Source organism: Artemia franciscana, chromosome 9, assembly GCF_032884065.1.
Source record: "Artemia franciscana chromosome 9, ASM3288406v1, whole genome shotgun sequence".
Taxonomy (NCBI): Eukaryota; Metazoa; Arthropoda; class Branchiopoda; order Anostraca; family Artemiidae; genus Artemia; species Artemia franciscana.
The window spans coordinates 49,548,177-49,568,153 of NC_088871.1; the positions used below are offsets into that span (position 1 = coordinate 49,548,177).

The following is a 19,977-nucleotide window of genomic DNA, read 5'->3' on the forward strand; positions in this document are numbered from 1 at the left end:
ATAGTAAATAACCAAGAGCCACCCAATCTATTCTTTACTCTCGAGCACTTCGTATGAAAGGCGGGGTTTTTCGCCAAAAAGTATAATTACTTTGCCTCCAGGATCGACATGATTCCCAGAGACTCGGGGGCAATTGCCCTAAATTATGTAAAGTAGGCCTACCCATTGTTTAAGACAGTTTTTAGAAGAAAAGGAGGGCATGTTTGGTCTTGTTTGTCCAACCAGCTTGAAACTATTTGGGATTACCCGCTAGGCCATAATTGCCCAGAACTTCCCAAGGCAAAACTTTTGAGACGACATGCGTGGTGGTCGATAAATCAAAAGACGTTAAGTGTAAGGAAGTTTTCAAAATATGTTATATATACTATCTCGAGAATGGCTTAGATGATCGAAATGAACCTAGTAAGGAGTGTTTTTTGGAACAGCTTTGGGGGACGGATTTGAAATTCTGAGCTAGTCTCAGGGCAAGGAATTCTTATTTTTAAAATTGTGAAATTTTATGGTGTCACTGAGACGATTAACTCATATGTATTCCAATCAGTGGAACTATCAAGAGATCAATTGCTAGCCAACATAGAAAAGTATTCACTACGCTGTGCAGAGCTTTTATAAGACTAGAGCTGGGAGTTAGCCTTAGCTAATCATCACCTCAATTTAAGAGTGACGAGTATCTTATTGAACGTCTTCAGTGAAGAATTGCAATATTCATGAATGTCCTCAAAAGAAAGATCATGTCAGGGAGGGCATCAAAGTTTGAAACTTGATGAGAAAATAATGAAATGAAAACGATAGAAGTAAATGAAGACGAAAATGGAAGACTTTTGAGTGTTCTGTAGAAGTGGAATGCCATTAATTTGAGGATTTCCCATGTTTCTCGCCTGTGACTTGAACCATCTTCACCCTCAGAGTAAATTGTTGGTAGACAGAGGAGCAAACCATCACTTACTAGTCATGAATGACAACAAATTTTCTTATATCAGAAATGAGCAGTATCCCTAGTTGTTCCAATTGTAACTTAAGGGTTGATTCTGGATTTGGACCCAGACGAAACGTTTTAACGACGAGAGAACTAGAAAGGCAGTTTTTAGTGGGCAATGTGAAACTTTTTTTCTTTTCTTTTTTAGGGAACTAAAAATTTTCTCTGGTTTTTCTATCTCTAAATGGTAACTAAAGGCGCATGCAAGTTTCCTTTGTTTCAATGGCAGTTTTGGTTTTATAAGAAGTTTTCACTGACAAAAAATGAATAATAATGAAACAAGGCAATTTAACCGACCAGAGAGATTCGAGGAAACGATGGCTCGATCAGAAACAGCCTGATGGCGTAAAAAGTAGGTCTAAGACTCCGAATAAGAATCTCCATTCGGAAGAAATTCTCAGTGTGAAAGTGTTCCAGGACCTGGCTGGTAATTCTAGCTATCTTTCCTTGGAACGCCCTTACAGTCTAAACTATACAAGGTAAAATAAAAAGTAATTATTCGTTAATTTGCACTGTCTTGGCTTTAAAAGCCATGCGCAATTTCTTTTTGAATATTACCGATCCTTAATATGTCAAGTGACAAAAAATGACATGAGATACTACTTATACTCTTAAGTTAGACTTAACACTTTGATATCATTCAAATGTCTCGTGTTATGGTCGCTGGGGGCCTATCAGAAACCAATCATCCGAAACCAGATAATTAGTCATAGGATATTTCCTTCGTCCTAAAAAGTCTGATAATTTCAAATTTCAACCTCTTGTATGCTTGTTTCAAGCAATAAAGGTCAGCACTTACTGCTAATGTGTGTTTTTACTTCTTTCTGTGGCTAAAATTTAAAAAAATTGACCAACTTTTTGCTATGTGATGCTATGAAACGGAAATAAATATTCTTTATTAATTATAATTGTATAGATTGGGACGAAGGAGGAACGTTCGCAGTTCAGTTGGCCTCAGGTGGATTGGTGCTATAGTGAGGTGTTAGTAGTAGGGGCAGTATAATTGTCTTCGTCAATACATTATAAGCCAAATACTATAGAGATTGTCAAACGGTGGTGGGTAATCTGGTATTGATATATCAATGATGCAGTTCATATCAAATCGTTGATAAGAAGATTGCTTTAAGGTGCAATTAATGGAAAGTATGGTGCAATTAATTAAATTAAGGTGCAATAAATGGAAATTATGTAATTTATGTTCCCTATTTGAACTTTTATTTATCGTTATGTTCAATGTATACTCGATATTGGTTCCCCTGAGTTTGTCGGCGTTTCTGATATATAGAAATTATTCTGGTAACTATCATTAATAGAAATATTATATACAAGGCCCCAGCAATTTGCAAAATATTTCCGAGTGCATAAAAATACGCCGCCTTCTCAACAAATGAACGCATAGCTCAAATATAACTAGGTGAACAACATAAGCTCATTCTCAAAGCTCGTTTTGAGAGCCCATAGCCCTCACCGTGGATGGAATTATTTTTTAGGTCATTTAAAGATTATCCTCTAACTTTACATGTTTTCCTCTTAATATACAAATTATTTTCTTTTTGTCAAGTTCTTGGGATAAATCTATAGTTTAGAAGCTTTTCCCTATGTTGGAAAATTGTTAAGGTAAATAAGCGAAATTTCTGGAATGGGTCTAAACCCAAAATTAGATCCCGGGAAGGTTTCCGAAGAATTCAGCTCAACTTGATTCCACTCCAGTGTACTGAATGGTTAATAGTAGCTTTTCGTTAACCCCGAAATTGTTGAACTAGGCTCAATAGTAACCGAAACTCTAAAAAAACGGAATTTTGATACCAAAAGATACATCAAAAGAATTGGATTTCTATGTTGATTTTCAATATATAAGTTTTATAAAGTTTAGCCCTACTCATCAAAAGTTAAGAGCCTGAGAAAATTTGCCTTATTTTCGAAAAAAGGGAGAAACACCCCCTAAAAGTCATAGAATCTTAATGAAAATCACACCATCAGATTCGGCGTGTAAGAAAACTCTACTATAGAGGTTTTAAGCTCCTATCTGCAAAAATATGAATTTTTTACTTTTTGCCAGAAAAAAAGATCACGGAGACGTCTTTATTATTTTTTTTAAGGGTTATTGTATTGACCCAGGGTTCCTAGAATGTTGCGAGAGGGATCACTCGAATGAAAATTAAAAGTTCTAGCTCCCTTTTTAAGTGACCAAAAATATTGGAGGGCACCTACATCCCATCCAACGCTAAGTTTTTCCCAAAGTCACCGGATCAAAATTTTGAGATAGCCATTTTGCTCAGCATAGTCAAATAATCTAATAACTTTGACTTTGACGAGGACTTATTCCCCCAAAGTCCTCTGGGGAAGGGTTACAAGTTATGAACTTTGCCCATTGTTTACACATAGTATTGGTTACTTAAAAGTATACAAACGTTTTCAGGGGAGATTTTTTCTGGTGGGGGGGGGTCTGGGGAGAAGATTACGTGGGAGGACCTTTCGATGGAGGAATTTTAATGGGGAAAAGAATTTTACATGAAGGAGGTGCCATATTTCCCAGTATTATTTAAAAACGATCAGAAATTAAACAAAAAAACAAGTTTTTCCAACTGAAAGTAAGAAGCAGCATTGAAATATAAAACGAACAGAAATTACTACGTTTACGAGGGGGTTTGCCCCCTCGTCAATACCTCGCTCTTTACGCTAAAGTATTTTAGTAATTTTAAAAAAGGTACTCATTCTAATTAAACGGCCTTTGTGATTCAGGGGTCATTCTTAAAGAATTGGAACAAAATTTGAATTTTAGCGTAAAGAGTGATGTATTGACGAGGGGGTGACCCCCCTCATATACGTAATAATTTCTCTTCGTTTTTATTTTTAACGTTGCTCCTTACTTTCAGTTGAAAAAACTTTTTTTTATATTCAATTCAGAAAAGGACCCAGGGCCAAACTAAAGATCTGGGAAAGTGTCACCGACATCTTCCCAGTACATACCTACCTGTAAGATAGGAGTGATTCAACATGAAAGGTCCTACATTTAAAGAAAAATCTTGTTTAGGTTAGGTTCTAGCCCAATTGCTGGGAACAGCCTTACAAAGGCTTACAGTCTAAGACAAGGCACTAAAACAAAAAAAGTTAATCTTTAGTTGTTGGCTCCCTGTATATTGTTTTGGCTCTATATTTCATATTTATAAATACATCTTTTCATCACAAAATCTTATCTGTCATCACATTATGTTTACGACCATCACAAGTGGGGAAAAAGTGGAGATGGAAGCTTTTCATAACGACAGGCTTAATCATCTGGTTCTGAAGTGTCAAAGACCTCCTAGCCAGGGGTGTCGTTTGGAGGGGTCAGGGGGTAGTTTCCCCGTCTCCAATAATTGGGAGAAAAAATTAAATACTTGAGTCTTATAGCCGCCACACTCAAGTTCTGTCGAGAAGTAAAGTTTGGTTAATGCTAATGAAATAAAAGGAAATATGATGAAAATATAATACTTTATCAAAAAAATTATGAAAACTACAACAGCAACAAAAAATTATGGAAGGGGGACCCAGACCGCATTATATTACATACGTAACCTAAACTAACCTAACCAAAATACCAACTAAATATTTAATTAAAATATAGCTACAATGTAGTTTCCCACCGAGCCGAAGCTAATATTGTCAGGCATAAAGACCATGAAAATCGGTTATTGTCTCATGTTCGGGATGCAAGATCTTGAGCCTGATGGCTATAAGACAAAATTACCAACATTTATTACATAGCCCATGCCCCTTGACTATCTGGATATGGACCCGTCTTGCCCCCTCTCCCAATAAAAATGCTGGAAATTCACCTCTGCTCCTAGCAGTGAAAATAGTTGTGCTAGAATCAAAGTTTGCCTGTTCTCCACCACCTGGTGTAGATTTTAGAGCACTACTTGCTGTGCCACGCTTGAAATACTTCCACCGCGCCGCTCCTCTTCGTGTTATGGATTTAACACTTGGCGCCATGGAATACTTCCGCTACTTGTGGGGCACGTAGCCTACATGATTTCAGAAAGTGGACAAACCCTCATCCTAAATGAAATCTGAATGTACCAATCTCTTCAGTTTTCGAGCCATGAAGTTTAGACAAAAACAACTACCACCTCTATTACTACTAGTAACTTGCTGCAGCACTAAGGCGCTTGAGGCCAACAAAGCTGCGCACGCTCTTCCTCCACCACATTCAATTCCAAGTTCTACTCTTTCCTCCTTCCCATGAAGTTCTAATTTCCTTTAAATTCGTCCTTGCCGTACTTGATCAGTGTCATTACCGTAGCTTTCAATATTCTATTCTTGGTTCGTAGACTTATCTTCTTATTCTTTCACCTGTTTTCACTTATGAAAAAACACTCTGGGCCTTGGCTATTCTAGTTCTTACATTAAATAAAAAAAAAACAAGTTTCTTCAACTAAAAGTAAGGAGCGACATTAAAACTTAAAATGAACAGAAATTATTCCGTATATGAAAGGGGCTGTCCCCTCCTCAACGTCCTGCTCTTTACGCTAAAGTTTGACTCTTTGTCACAGTTCTACTTTTTAAAACAATAAAAAACTTTAGCGTAAAGAGCGGGACGTTGAGGAGGGGACAGTCCCTATCATATACGGAGTAATCTATGTCCGTTTTAAGATTTAATGTCACTCCTTACTTTCAGTTGAAAAACCTTGTTTTTTTAATTTAATTTCTGAACGTTTTTGAATTAATTTACGTTTTGATTTTGGCTCACCCCACATGAATAATTAAAACGAAATTTTCATATTTATTCTTTTTTGGCTGAATGGCTTTGTTATAGTTTTGATCGGGGATTTTGATAAAAAAGAAGTGGGTCCGGGTCACTCCTTACAACAGTTCGTTACCACAGACTGTTTGATATGCAGTAGTGTTCAATAAACAAGCACAAACACACCAATGTTTTATTTTATTTATTTTTAAAGAGATTATAAGAGCTATGAGTCAGAAGAATAAATACATAGATATCATGACCCAGGATTTATATTTTGAAGAGAGAATTGCGACGAGAAAAACAGACTTCCTAGCCAGCCAGAAAAAATTATAGCAGCAATGTTGCTTTCTGAAGCCAATGTTGCTTTCTTTTTTCTGGCTTTCTAGCAAAAAAAAAATTATAGCAGCAATGTTGCTTTCTGAAGCCAATGTTGCTTTCTTTTTTTGGCTTTCTAGCCAAAATAAATTATAGCAGCAATGTTGCTTTCTGAAGCCAATGTTGCTTTCTTTTTTTTTGGCTTTCTAACCAAAAAAATTATAGCAGCAATGTTGCTTTCTGAAGCCAATGTTGCTTTCTTTTTTTTTTGGCTTTCTAGCCAAAAAAAATTGTAGCAGCAATGTTGCTTTCTGAAGCCAATGTTGCTTTCTTTTTTTTTGGCTTTCTAACCAAAAAAATTATAGCAGCAATGTTGCTTTCTGAAGCCAATGTTGCTTTCTTTTTTTTTTTTGGCTTTCTAGCCAAAAAAATTATAGCAGCAATGTTGCTTTCTGAAGCCAATGTTGCTTTCTTTTTTTTTGGCTTTCTAGCCAAAAAAAATTGTAGCAGCAATGTTGCTTTCTGAAGCCAATGTTGCTTTCTTTTTTTGGCTTTCTAGCCAAAATAAATTATAGCAGCAATGTTGCTTTCTGAAGCCAATGTTGCTTTCTTTTTTTTTTGGCTTTCTAACCAAAAAAATTATAGCAGCAATGTTGCTTTCTGAAGCCAATGTTGCTTTCTTTTTTTTTGGCTTTCTAGCCAAAAAAATTATAGCAGCAATGTTGCTTTCTGAATGAGAATCAAAACTGCGTGAAGGGTTTCTTCTGTTTGAACTATTGACAAGTCCCGTTGTTCCCAAATGAAAAAAAAACGAAACGGTTAATCAGTTGAGCAGAGGGAATGTAAAGGGCTAAACTTCATTCAGTAAAAGCCTAACCGCGCGAAAAACAAGCTGAAGTTTCTGAGTATGGTTGGAAAAAGCCCAGTGTGATAAAAAAGTTCCGGGGGTTAGGCTAATGGCTCCAGTTATCCCTCCTAGAGAGGCCTATCCATGGTAACGTAAAAAAGGTAATAGTTGAAATATTTACACTGTCTTGGCTTTAAAAACCGTGCAAGATTTATTTTCGAATATCACAGATCATTAACGTGTCAAATGACAATGAAGGACTTGAAATACTACTTATCACTTCTAAGTTAGACATTGCGGTTTCTTAATGCTCAAATATCTAATGTTACCGTCGGTACATAGAGCCTTATACCCTAGGGATCGCTACGCAGCGGCGGGTATTTTGGTTCTTGAGGTATCTATGAATGCCATTTATATCAAACAGTAGATATTAAGATTGGTTTAAGATACTGTTGGATTCTTCTCAATGGATACTGAATTTTGGTTGGTCTGAACTTGCTGGAGTTTCTTGAGGTTTGGAAACTGATCCGATTTATATTATTAGTATAAAATATTTTCTGTGAGTGTCTTACTAGTAGAACTAAGATATCATATAGAAAGAAAATGAAAGGCAAAATTCTACTTTGCTACTTTTGACTATTTTGGAAAGGGGTTAGGTTAGGAAAATGAAACTTTCAGGGATGGGTCTTCAGGCTAAAGTATGGCCCAGGAAGGTTTTTTGAGGTAGGCTACCCACCCCCACTCATTCTCCCTCTAGAGGGTCCTGACCTTTGATGACCTTTAAGAATCTGTGTGTTATAAAAGTGAAACTTTGTAAAATAGATCTTCTACTTAAATGAAGGGTCAATGTTCCTATTACCTGAACAATTGTTTTAGGTCATGAAATTATTGTTAATAGATGCATTTTTAACTTTTTGAACAACTTTTCTCTCTTGCAAAATTACCGCAAACTCTCCGTTATGGAGTTATTATATATTTGCACATTAGGGGGGGGGAGGTAAAGCATAGCATATATTAAATACAGCAATGGTTAGTTTACGTATTTAATATATGCTATGCTTTACCCCCACCCCCTGATATGCAAATATATAGCCCAAATTTGTTTCTAAACTATTACAGATTCGCGATTTCAAATATCCGATCAACAGAAACGGAAATGATTGCAATTCTATATGTGTAAATACAGGATATTTGGGCCAGAATTTGGGCCAGAATTTGGGTTGGTTTTGGTTTTGAATTGTCATTTTTCGACATTACAAACCAACTATTGATGAGAAATTTGTAAAGAAAAAAAAACAATACAAACCATTGAGAATCAGCTAAGTTTTTATGTAAGGTTACTATTACCCTACTCCCCCATTTCTTCGGCAATGTTCTAGACAAGGGGATTTTTGCCATCCTGGAAAGTAGTTGTTAGATAAATGAAACTTTCAGTAATGAATTCAGGGTTCAAAATATACACCGTGAAGGTTTTGGTAAGCAAATATCTCCTCTCTTTCCTTTCTCTTAGTATTTAGAAGATTACATAGAAGACAATTCTGTGTCTATCAAAACTTTGGCTAAAATGTTTAACTTACCATGGGTTTCTTTATCCTCTTTTTCTTTGGCATTAGGTTTTGAAAAGAAAATTCCTATGATTCTAGAAGGTTTTTTTGTGCCACCTTTTTCGCAAATTTAAAAAATAGTGTTATAGATCTTTAAAACCAGGGGCGTAATTTGACCTGGGGCCAGGGGACAAATGCACCTTTGACACCTCGGTTTGCCTAAGCCCCCTAGACCCTAGTTTGCACTCCCTAGCTGAAATTTAGTTTCTTCAAAAATCTTGTCAAAACTAAGGTAACCCTGCGTAATTCAAGCATTTACAGAAACGGGTCAGTGTTCTTTAGTATATCTTTACCTTTATGGTACTCTATCGCTCATTTTTCAGTTGTCACTGTCTTTTTCGCTTGATTTGAGAAAATTGGCTCCAAGTTAGCCCCAAAGGATTTTGACAAAATTCAAAACCTTATACATCAAAATTCGGAAAAGCATGATGTTTAAAATCGTTCACTCCGCCTCATTTGAGTTGCTGGTCTATTTCTTAAAGTTTCTCCTTTCAAACAGTTTGTGGTAACGAACTGTAGTAAGGAGAGACGCGGCTTAATAGTAACCGAAACTCTAAAAAACGGAATTAAATACCAATATATGCATATTTTGAATATATAAGTTTCATCAAGTTTAGTCTTACCCATCAAAAGTTACGAGCCTGAGAAAATTTGCCTTATTTTGATCATACCATCAGATTCAGCGTATCAGAGAACCCTACTGTAGAAGTTTCAAGCTTCTATCGGCAAAATGTAGAATTTTGTATTTTTTGCCAGAAGAAAGATCACGGATATGTGTTCAATTGTTTGTCTGGTTTTCTTTCCCAGGGGTGATCGTATCGACCCTTTGGTCCTAGAATGTAGCGAGACGGCTCATTCTAACTGAAACTAAAAACTCTAGTGCTTTTTTCAAATGCCGAAAATTGGAGGGCAACTAGGCACCCTCCTACGCTGATTTTTTTCGCAATATCACTGGATTAACATTTTGAGATAGCTATTTTCAACATAGTCGAAAAGCCTAATAACTATGGCTTTGAGGACGACTTAATCCCCCACAGTCCCCAGGGGATGGGCCGCAAGTTATGAACTTTGCCCATTGTCTACATACAGTATTGGTTATTGGGAAGTATACAGACGGTTTAGGGGGGATTTTTCTGGTGATGGGGGGGGGGTCAGGGTCGGGAGTTAAGTGGATGAATCTTTCCATGGAGAAATTTATCATAGGGGAATAGAATTTCGATGAAGGGGGTGCTGGATTTTCCAGCATTATTAAAAACAAGCAATGAGAAAATTTAAACTTGATGAAACAAGTTTAGTCCCTTCAAATATTACGTATTTAAGGGGGATTGCTTCTGCTTAATAGCTCGCTCTTGCGCTAGAAGTTTTTTTTATTTTTAAAAGAGGTTATTATTCAAATTAAACAGCCATTGTTCTTTAAGAGTCATTCCTAAATAATGGAATAAAAATCAAACTTAGTTATTATAAGGTTATTGTTAGTTAAAAAAAAAAGTTAAGTTAATATGCAAATTCCGTTTTAATTATCCGTGTACGGTGAGCTAAAATCGAAGCCTGCATTGATTTAAAAAGGTACAGAAATTAAACAAAAAAACAGTTTTTTTTTTACTGAAAGTAAGGAGCGACATTAAAACTTGAGACGAACAGAAATTATTCTGTGTATGAAAGGGGCTGTTCCCTCCTTTTTTTTATATAGTAGAGTTGTGAGAAAGAATCAAACTTTAGCGTAAAGAGCGGGGAATTGAGGAGGGGACAGCCCCTCTCATATACGGAATAATTTCTGTTCGTTTTAAGTTTTAATGTCGCTCAGTTAAAAAGAACTTAGTTTTTTTATTTAATAAAAAAAAACAGTGGTATACTGTTATTGCTAGTGATGTAATTTTAACAAAAATGATTCCCATCTCCTTTTAGCAAAATACTTGTTACGTCCCGACACAACATCTTCAAAAATAGAATTATAAAGAAGTGCAAATTTTAAATTATTTTTTTTTTTCAGAGACCCAATTAGATCATATGCTTTTATACATAAACCTGATTCAGTCTATGTTTGCTTATGCTCACACAAAACTCAATTGAGGCAAAATTTAACCCACAGATATCAGCTTGACATAACTTAATCTGGCAAATTTCAATCAATGCGGAATGACCATAACCAGTGAAACTTAATCCACAGAAATCCTACTTAGGAAAAGTCATCCAGCAATGGAAAGTGGATCTCTTAACCCACAAAGATAACTTCAATCGTAATCGTAAAAGTTCAAGCCAGCACTCGGTTTTAAAAAATTTAAAAGAGACAAAATTGCACATTTTTATATTTTATTCTAGCCAATTTGGAGTCAAATCTATGCGCAGGGAGGGGCAGAACCGCCCCATCATCCCACACATTTTCCACTCCTGTAATTGCACAATTTCAGATAAAGCTCTTTTTTGGGAATCTTCGATTTCTATGGAAAGCGAATTTCTATTTTCGTTTTCTTGGAAAGTCGTTTAGAAGTTTATGAAACAAAAGAAACTCACGGGAATGGGTCAATACCCTAAGTTATGCCCAAGTAAAATCTTTTAAAGTATGTACCTCTACCCCTTTGCCGTCCAAAAATCACTATTCTTGAATGAACTTGGAAAACCTAATTATATATTGTATTCCTGCATTCTATCCAATTGCCTTATGTTTTAGAAATAGAGAAAGAGTAGAGATATGAGCTTGAAATCACCTTCCTGTGATATAATTCAGGCTCTGAATTCACTATCGAAAGTTTCACTCTCCTAATTCAACTGCTTAACAGCATATAAAAAAACAACTAGAATTTAACCAGTCTCACATTTTTTTCTCCCACACTTGGTTTTGTCCGGTTTCTTAGAGCAAATCTTCCGAGACTCGGACCTATGTGGCTCACGAGTTTGAGAGTCGGAGGAAATTGGGTGGAAATTCAAGATTGATGTCATAACTCACATAGATTTTTACAAGTATTCTTCTTGATTTGCCAAGTAACTACAGAGCTTTGAGTGACTGTGGATGCGTAAAAAAATGTAAAATAAAATTAGCTTCCATTCACTATATCAAGATATAGCCATGCTCTGCTAAGTCATTCTACAGGTCTATTTGAAATGTTGAAAAAGGGAAAGTATTCTACAGTTCGCAAGTCTGGTTTTTCTAGCAAGTAATAGGAACGAGCTACTAGCAAGGTTGAATCCAGGATTTTGTTCGGTGCGGGGGGGAAAGGTATTTTTTTCGGGGTGGGTGGTCTAGCCCTCAACCCATCCCTGGGTACGACCTTACCTAATAGAGCTTGGCTATGTATTGATATCTTAGCGAATGAAGGCTAATTTTCTCTTCATTTATTGATGAATGCATAATTGCTAAAAACTCTCTAGTTAGTTGGCAAATTAAAAAAAAAAACTTTAAAAGCAACAAAGTCACGAACCAATACCGGATTTTCACCCTATTTTATGGGTGAATGATTGGATAACATGAGTAATGTATTATAGTGCGAGGAATTTCCTGAAAGGTCTTTGGGTCAGTGTTAGGTGATAAATTCTCAAATTCATAATGTACAAGCATAGTCCAAAATTAGCCAGAATCAACTGCACAGCAGCACATTTTTTTTTAAGGCTGTCTAAAGCTGTTCTCAGGTTCCTAGCCTCACGTGGACAGAATTTTGCTTGGGTAGAGTTATACTTGGCTGATTTGTTTTCCGGGTTAAATTATGTCAGGTTAAACTTATTGTGGATCAAATTTCGTTTGGGCTGAATTTTATATAAATGTAATTTGTAGGTGGTCTTTGAAGGAGGAAGGGTTTTCATTTGTGTCGCTGTTTCTTAACTTGACAGAATAAAACCTTGAAGCATAGCTTCCAGTCATTTTTGCCTTAACCTTAGTAAATTTTCTCAGTGATATCATTTCTCAACATGTTTTTTTTAATTGATCTTTATTAAGTTCAAGACAAATGAAGAAAATTGGCTGGGCGATTTATAAGGATTTTCCTTTCGGCCATAACTGTCTTTAGGGTGCAATTCAACTCCCAGCACATCCAAAACATTGCCATTGGGTGATTTGCAATCTGGCTAGATTTGCCCTTTGGCTCTGCCTGCCACCTGCTATATTTGGGCACTACATTTCTTTTTTAAGTGTTGTTGTTATCTTTCGACTCCCTCTTATCAAAAGGCTTGTGGGGTACTTCATTCCAAACAAAAGAATTTATAAGGGTGGGGTCTTAGTCTGAAACCCGATAATTCCCAGAAGTTGACACATCTTTTTCACTTATTAATAGTTTTGATGCTTAAATAGAACTGATAAGTAAGAGATTACAGCTAAAAACTGTTTCATTTAAGCATATTAAATGAAAAACAATATGTTTAGGAACAAACCATACATAGGGTCATAAAGAAAAGAAAAAAAACGCCACACCGAAGTGATGAAACTATGCATCGGCACTGTTTCTGTTTTCTGTTTCTGTTTCTGTTTTTTCTTGCCTGTTTCTGCCTGTTTCTGTTTCTGTTTTTACAAAAAACAGAACAGAAAACAGAAACAGGCTACCTGTTTTTGTTTTACCTGTTTCTGTTTCTGTTCTGTTTTTTTTTCATCTGTTTTTTTCCGTTTCTGTTTTTTTTTTATCTGTTTTCTGTTTTTTTTCTGTTTTTTTTTTCAAATACCGCGCTATCTAGCGGGCATGATACCGAAACGCATGATACCTACCCGTACCTACCGTACCGAAACGCACATCTAGCGGGCATGATACCATGATACCGTTGATTTTTGAATTTCAACAAAAAGGGAATAGTTGTGGGAAAAGTCAAAGTCATGGCCAATTGTAGAAAAAAGCTAAGACCGATTGTCCAATTAAGTGGGCAACCCAGTCAAGGTTAATTTTACCCCTTTGATTGCCGTTGTGACTGTCCCCCATTTATGCTACACCTCTCTGTGCATGCATGTCCCTTGACAATGCCGAAATAGAGTCAACCCGTTGACTACGGGTTGACTACTTGAAAATTTTCCTCTCATGCATGTCACTCCACAATGCTCAACTAGAGTCAACCTCTCATGCTAATTCACGGCGGGGTAAATCTGAGCGAAAGAGAGAGATAGAGAAAGAGAGAGAAGCTTGAACGCTATACAGTGGACATGGGCTAGATGGGAACCCCATATGACAATGTCTCTACTGTTGGTATTAAATAAAAAAAACTAGTTTTTTTAACTGAAAGTAAGGAGCGACATTAAAACTTAAAACGAACAGAAATTACTCCGTATATGAAATGGGTTGTCCCCTCCGCAGTCCCTCGCTCTTTACGCTAAAGTTTGACTCTTTGCCACAATTCTACTTTTTAAAACAATTAAAAACTTTAGCGTAAAGAGCGTGGGACTGCGGAGGGGACAACCCATTTCATATACGGAGTAATTTCTGTTCGTTTTAAGTTTTAATGTCGCTCCTTACTTTCAGTTAAAAAAACTAGTTTTTTTTATTTAATTTCTGAACGTTTTTGAATTAATGCATGTTTGATTTTGGCTTTCCGCACATAAATTATTGAAATGAAATTAGTATATTAATTTTTTTTGGCTAAATGGCTTTCTCTTAGTTTTGATCAGACGATTTTGAGAAATAAGGGGTGGGGAAGGAGGCCTAGCTGCCCTCCAATTTTTCGGTTACTTAAAAAGGCTACTAGAACTTTTAATATTCAACGAACGCTTTTATTAGTAAAAAATATACGTAACTTAAGAATTAACTTACGTAACAAACTTTTATATTCTTATATTTTTATTATGTGTACGAGGGGGTTTGTACCCTCGTTAATACCTTGCTCTTTACACTAAATCGTAAGTTTTGTCCCAATTCTTTAAGAATGACCCCTGAATCAAATAGGCCGAATAATAAATAGTTGAAATCACTAAAAATATTTTAGCATAAAGAGCGAGGTATTTATCTCCTCCTAAATACCTCGCTCTTTATGCTAAAGTAATTTTAGAACCCCTCATATGCGTAATAATCTCTGTTTGTTTTAAATTTCAATGCTATTCCTTACTTTCATTTGAAAAAACGTTTTCATGTTTATTTTTCATTGTTTTTTTTTTATAGTAGTGCTAGAAAATCCTGCGCCCTTTTCATTGAATTTTTCTTCCCCCGTGACATATTCCTCAAAGGAAAGATCCTCCCACAAGGCCCTCTCCCATCAACCCCACCCCCTCAAACCAAAAAAAAACCATGAAAACGTCTGAACACTTCCCAATAACCATTACTATATGTAAACACTGGTCAAAGTTTGTAACTTGCAGCCCCTCCCTCAGGGATTGTGGGGGAGTAAGTCATTCCCAAAGACATAGTTATTATGGTTTTCGACTATGCTGAACAAAATGGCTATCTTAAAATTTTAATCTGTTGACTTTTGGAAAAAATGATCATGGGAGGGGGCCTATTTGCCCTCCAATTTTTTTGGTCACTTAAAAAGGGCACTGGAACTTTTCATTTCCGTTACAATGAGCCCTCTCACGACATTCTAGGACCACTTGGTCGATAAGATGACCCCTGGGAAAAAAAACAAACAAATAAACACGCACCCGTGATTTGTCCTTCTGGCAAAAAATACAAAATTCCACATTTTTTAGATAGGAGCTTGAAATTTTTGCTAGAGAGTTCTCTGATATACCGAATGCGATAGTGTGGTTTTCGTTAAGATTCTATGACTGTTAGGGGATGTTTCCCCCTTTTTTCCAAAATAGGGCAAATTTTCTCAAGGCAAATAACTTTTGATGACAAAGACAAAATTAATTGAAACTTATATATTTAGAATCAGCGTAAAAATTCGATTCTTTTGATGTATCTTTTAGCATCAAAATTCCGATTTTTAGAGTTTCGTTTACTATTGAGCCGGGTCGCCCCTTTCTACAGTTCCTTACCACGAACTGTTTGAAAAGAAAATAATTCGGTATTTCGGGGCTTCTGACATTATTAATCCTTTGCAGAAGTTAGGCTCAAAATTGAAAAAGGATTATATTTTTTCTCTGGGCCCCTTCCACCTATTAGTTCGTTTATTTTCCCGTTAGTTTTCACCTGTTTTCGCTTTATAGTTGTGTTATCTCTTAGCAGTTCTTTCGTTAGTTGAGTTATGGTTGTGGTATATATGTTTTATCACTCGTATAGTTGTGTTATTTTCAAATTATACTCCATAATAGAGAGGCTCCGAACACCCAGCATTGTATATTAAGCTCTTAATTTGACGTTTTTTTCTAACGTGACCAGATTCGTCCTGCGCCCTTTTCATTGAATTTCTTCCCCCATGGCATATTTCTCCAAGGAAAGATCCTCCCACATAGCCCCCTCCCTCAACCCTACCCCCAAAACCAAAAAAATACCCCTGAAAACGTCTGTACACTTCCCAATAACCATTATTATATGTAAACACTGGTTGAAGTTTGTAACTTGCAACCCCTCCCCCAGGGACTGTGGGGGAGTAAGTCTTCCCCAAAAACATAGTTATTATGATTTTCGACTATGCTAAACAAAATGGCTATCTCAAAATTTTGATCCGTTGACTTTGGGAAAAAAATGGGCGTGGGAGGGGGCCTAGATGCCCTCCAATTTTTTTGGTCACTTAAAGAGGGCACTAGAACTTTTCATTTCCGTTAGAATGAGCCCTCTTGCGACGTTCTAGGACCACTTGGTCGATACGATGACCCCTGGGAAAAAAAAACAAAAACAAAAAAACAAACAAATAAACACGCACCCGTGATTTGTCTTCTGGCAAAAAATGCAAAATTCCACATTTTCGTAGATAGGAGCTTGAAACTTCTACAATAGGGTTCTCTGATACGCTGAATCTGATGGTGTCATTTTCGTTAAGATCCGACGATCTTAACGATCGTCGGGTCTTTTAGGGGGTGTTTCCCCCTATTTTCCTAAATAAGGCAAATTTTCTCAGGCTCGTAACTTTTAATGGATAAGACTAAACTTGATGAAACTTATATATTTAAAATCAGCATTAAAATGCGATTCTTTTGATGTAGCTATTGATATCAAAACTCAATTTTTTAGAGTTTTGGTTACTATTGAGCCGGATCGCTCCTTACTACAGTTCGTTACCACGAACTGTTTGATATGTGTAGCGGATGGCTATTACCGCTTGAGCAACGGTCTAACCATTGACGGCTTTAAGGATTCGTGCTTTAAGCGGCAAACATGGGCTCAATGAAACCCTATATAAAAGAGGAATATAGCGTTGGTATTTACTTAGAGCAATGGGTTACCGCTAGAACAGCGGTCCAACAAGCCACGGCTTGAAGGCATCCGTACTTTAAGCGGTGAACCTAGACACATTGGTATGTGTGTAGCGGAGGGTTATTACCACTTGAGCAATGGTCTAACCATAGAGCGTTATAGAGCGTTGGTATTTGCTTAGAGCAATGGGTTACCGCTATAGCGACGGTTTAAATAGCCTCTAACTTAAGCGGTGGACATAAGCTAGATGGGATGACTCTGTGTCTGTCTGGTATATATTAGCAAGCAGCAGTCTAAGTAGCCTCGGCTTGAAAGCATCCGTGCTTTAAGCGGTGAATATAGTGTTGGTATATGCTTTGAGCAATGGTTTACCGCTAAAGCAACGGTCTAAGAGCAACTAGGGTAAATTGCCAATTATAAATGAAATTTAAGCTTGAAAGGAATATAGCGTTGGTATCACCCGATTGGACACATTTTATGACAAATTTCGCCCCCCCCCTAAAAATACGCTAGTGTGTTGAATTACACGAAGTTGCTCATCTTTTGTATGTGACTACAAGGATTTAACAAGAAGATGTTTTCTTTCCAATTAGAAATAGAAGAAGTAAGGAAAAAACAGGAAAAACAGCTGTTAAAACAGCTGTTTTTAAAAAAAAAAACAGCTGTTTTCTGTTTTTTCAAAAAACAGAATAGATTACAGAAACAGGTCACCTGTTTTTGTTTGACCTGTTTCTGTTTCTGTTCTGTTTTTTTTCTAACTGTTTTTTTCTGTTTCTGTTTTTCTCAAAAACAGAAACAGTGCCGATGCTTAGATGAAACCGACAGGATATTATCGACAAAGACAAGTTTTGAACAAAATATTGCTTTTTTTAGCTTCACCCATAGCATAGCCAGGCGTCTATACTTCTAGGAAAACCTGTAAGAAATCTATTCAGAAGGGAAGGCTTATGCCCTCCCCGAAACGCTAAGATTCCCCGAATTTCAGAGCACTTCTTTCATATGATCAAATAAAATTTTCAAATGAATAAAATGTATTTTCAAGGTATTTCTTACGTACGCTCCAAGAACCTTGGCCCTATGGATATGTTTCAAACAGTTCGTGATAACGAACTGTAGTAAGGAGCACACGATCCCGATAGTAAACAAAACTCTAAAAACGGAATTTTGATATTAATAGGTACGTCAAAATAATCTAATTTTATGCTGATTTTAAATATATAAGTTTCATCAAATTTAGTCTTACCCATCAAAAGTTATGAGCCCGAGAAAATTTTGCCTTATTTTGGAAAATAGGGGGAAACATCCCCTAAAAGTAATATAATCATAACGAAAATCACATCATCGCATTCAGCGTATCAGAGAACTCTTCTGTAGAAGTTTCAAGCTCCTATCTACAAAAATGAGGAACTTCGTATTTTTTGCCAGAAGACCGATAACGGGTGCGTGTTTATTTGTTGTTGTTGTTTTTTTGTCTTATAGGGGTGGTTGTATCGACCCAGTGGTCCTAGAATGTCGTGTGACGGCTTATTCTAACGGAAATCAAAAGTTCTAGAGCCCTTTTTAAGTGACCAAAAAGTCGGAGGGTATCTAGGCCCCCTCCCACGCTCATTTTTTCCCAAAGTCAACGGATTAAAATTTTTAGATGGCCAATTTTGTTCAGCATAGTCTAAAAACTTTGACCAGTGTTTACATACAGTAATAGTTATTGGGAAGCGTGCAGACGTTTTCAGTTTTTTTTTTGGTTTGGGGGGTTTAGGCGAGGGAACTACGTGGGAGGATCTTTCCTTCGAAAATTCCACGAAGGGGGCGCAGGATTTTCTAGCATTATTAAAAAACAAAAACAATGAACATTAATAAATATGAAAAAGTTTGATAAAAATAAAAAGTCATGATAAAAAAAACAATGAAAAAATAACATGAAAACGTTTTTTCAATTGAAGGTAAGGAGCAGCATTAAAACCTAAAACGAACAGAAATTATTACGCATATGAGGGGTTCATCTCCTCCTAAATACATCGCTCTTTACACTAAAGTATTTTTAGTAATTTCAACTATTTATTACTCGGCCTTTGCGATTCAGGGGTCATTCTTAAAGCATTTGGACAAAATTCAAGCTTTAGTGTAAAGAGCGAGGTACTGACGAGGGGGTGAACCCCCTCATATATGTAATAAAAAAAAACATGAGAATACAAAAGTTCGTTGCGTAAGCTAATTTATAAGTTACGTATATCTTTTACAAATAAAAACATTCGTAAAAAATTGAAAGTTCTAGTTGCCTTTTTAAGTAACCAAAAAATTGGAGGGCAACTAGGCCTCCTCCCCCGCTCCTTTTTTTCTCAAAATCGTTCGATTAAAACTATGAGAAAGCCATTTAGGCAAAAAAAATAAATATGCTAATTTCGTTTTAATTATTCCTCTGCGGAGAGCCAAAATCAAAACATGTATTGATTCAAAAACGTTCAGAAATTAAATAAAAAAAAAGTTTTTTAAACTGAAAGTAAGGAGCGACATTAAAACTTAAGACGAACAGAAATTCTTCGTATATGAAAGGGGCTGCTTCCTCATCAACACCCGCTCTTTACACTAATTTTTTTTTACTGAGTTGAGAGAAAGAGTCAAAGTTTAGCGTAAAGAGCGGGGCGTTGATGAGGAAGCAGCCCCTTTCATATACGAAGTAATTTCTGTTCGTTTTAAGTTTTAATGTCGCTCCTTACTTTCCGTTAAAAAAACTTGTTTTTTTATTTAATCGATGGAAAAAAGATCGAAACGAAATTCGCTGCGCCACTGAAATTTTATTATAACAGTTATGTCCATAGGGGAGAGTAGGGGTGTGGGCCCCCTGAAATCCAAAACGTACCCAAATTTTTGGTTGTTTCTTTTTCAAATTATTGAATAATTTTTTCCCTCGGAAAAAAAGTTCCAAATGCTAGCACTGAAGGATTTTTTCTACTTTTATAGGGATGGATGAAATATGTCCCTTTGTAGGACAGGGAATATGGTTCTTCGCTGATAAATATGTGCGTTGTTGATCGATGGCACAAATTCAAAAAGTTCTTAACTAACTTTAAAAAAAAAAAAACTTTTTCTGATGAAAGTAAAGAGCGAAGTTGAAGCTTATGACGAACAAAAATCATTTCCTCGCAGTTTATACACACCGTATTTATGAAAAACTAATTCACATGAACTGACTCACGTCTGAACTAATTCATGTCTTTGTAGAATTCTGAAAAAAAAAACTATCGACAGATGTAAAGAAAGAAGGAAAAAAGAAACATTCTGTCATCTCTGAAAAGAATATGGAGTCCCTC

General features: G+C 36.2%; 1 protein-coding gene across 3 annotated transcripts in view; it reads left to right on the forward strand.

Annotated features, from left to right (window-relative positions):
• LOC136031516 (uncharacterized) overlaps positions 1 to 19,977 on the forward strand; it is a 335,648-nt gene that overhangs the window by 20,737 nt on the left and 294,934 nt on the right. The window contains exon 1 of one of the 3 annotated variants that reach the window (XM_065711184.1): positions 7,290 to 7,380. The exons of the other annotated variants lie outside the window; for them this stretch is intronic. The gene's annotated coding sequence lies outside the window, so the exon portion shown is untranslated. Of the gene's footprint in view, positions 1 to 7,289; positions 7,381 to 19,977 lie in introns of those variants that run through there. 3 annotated transcript variants of the gene reach the window in all.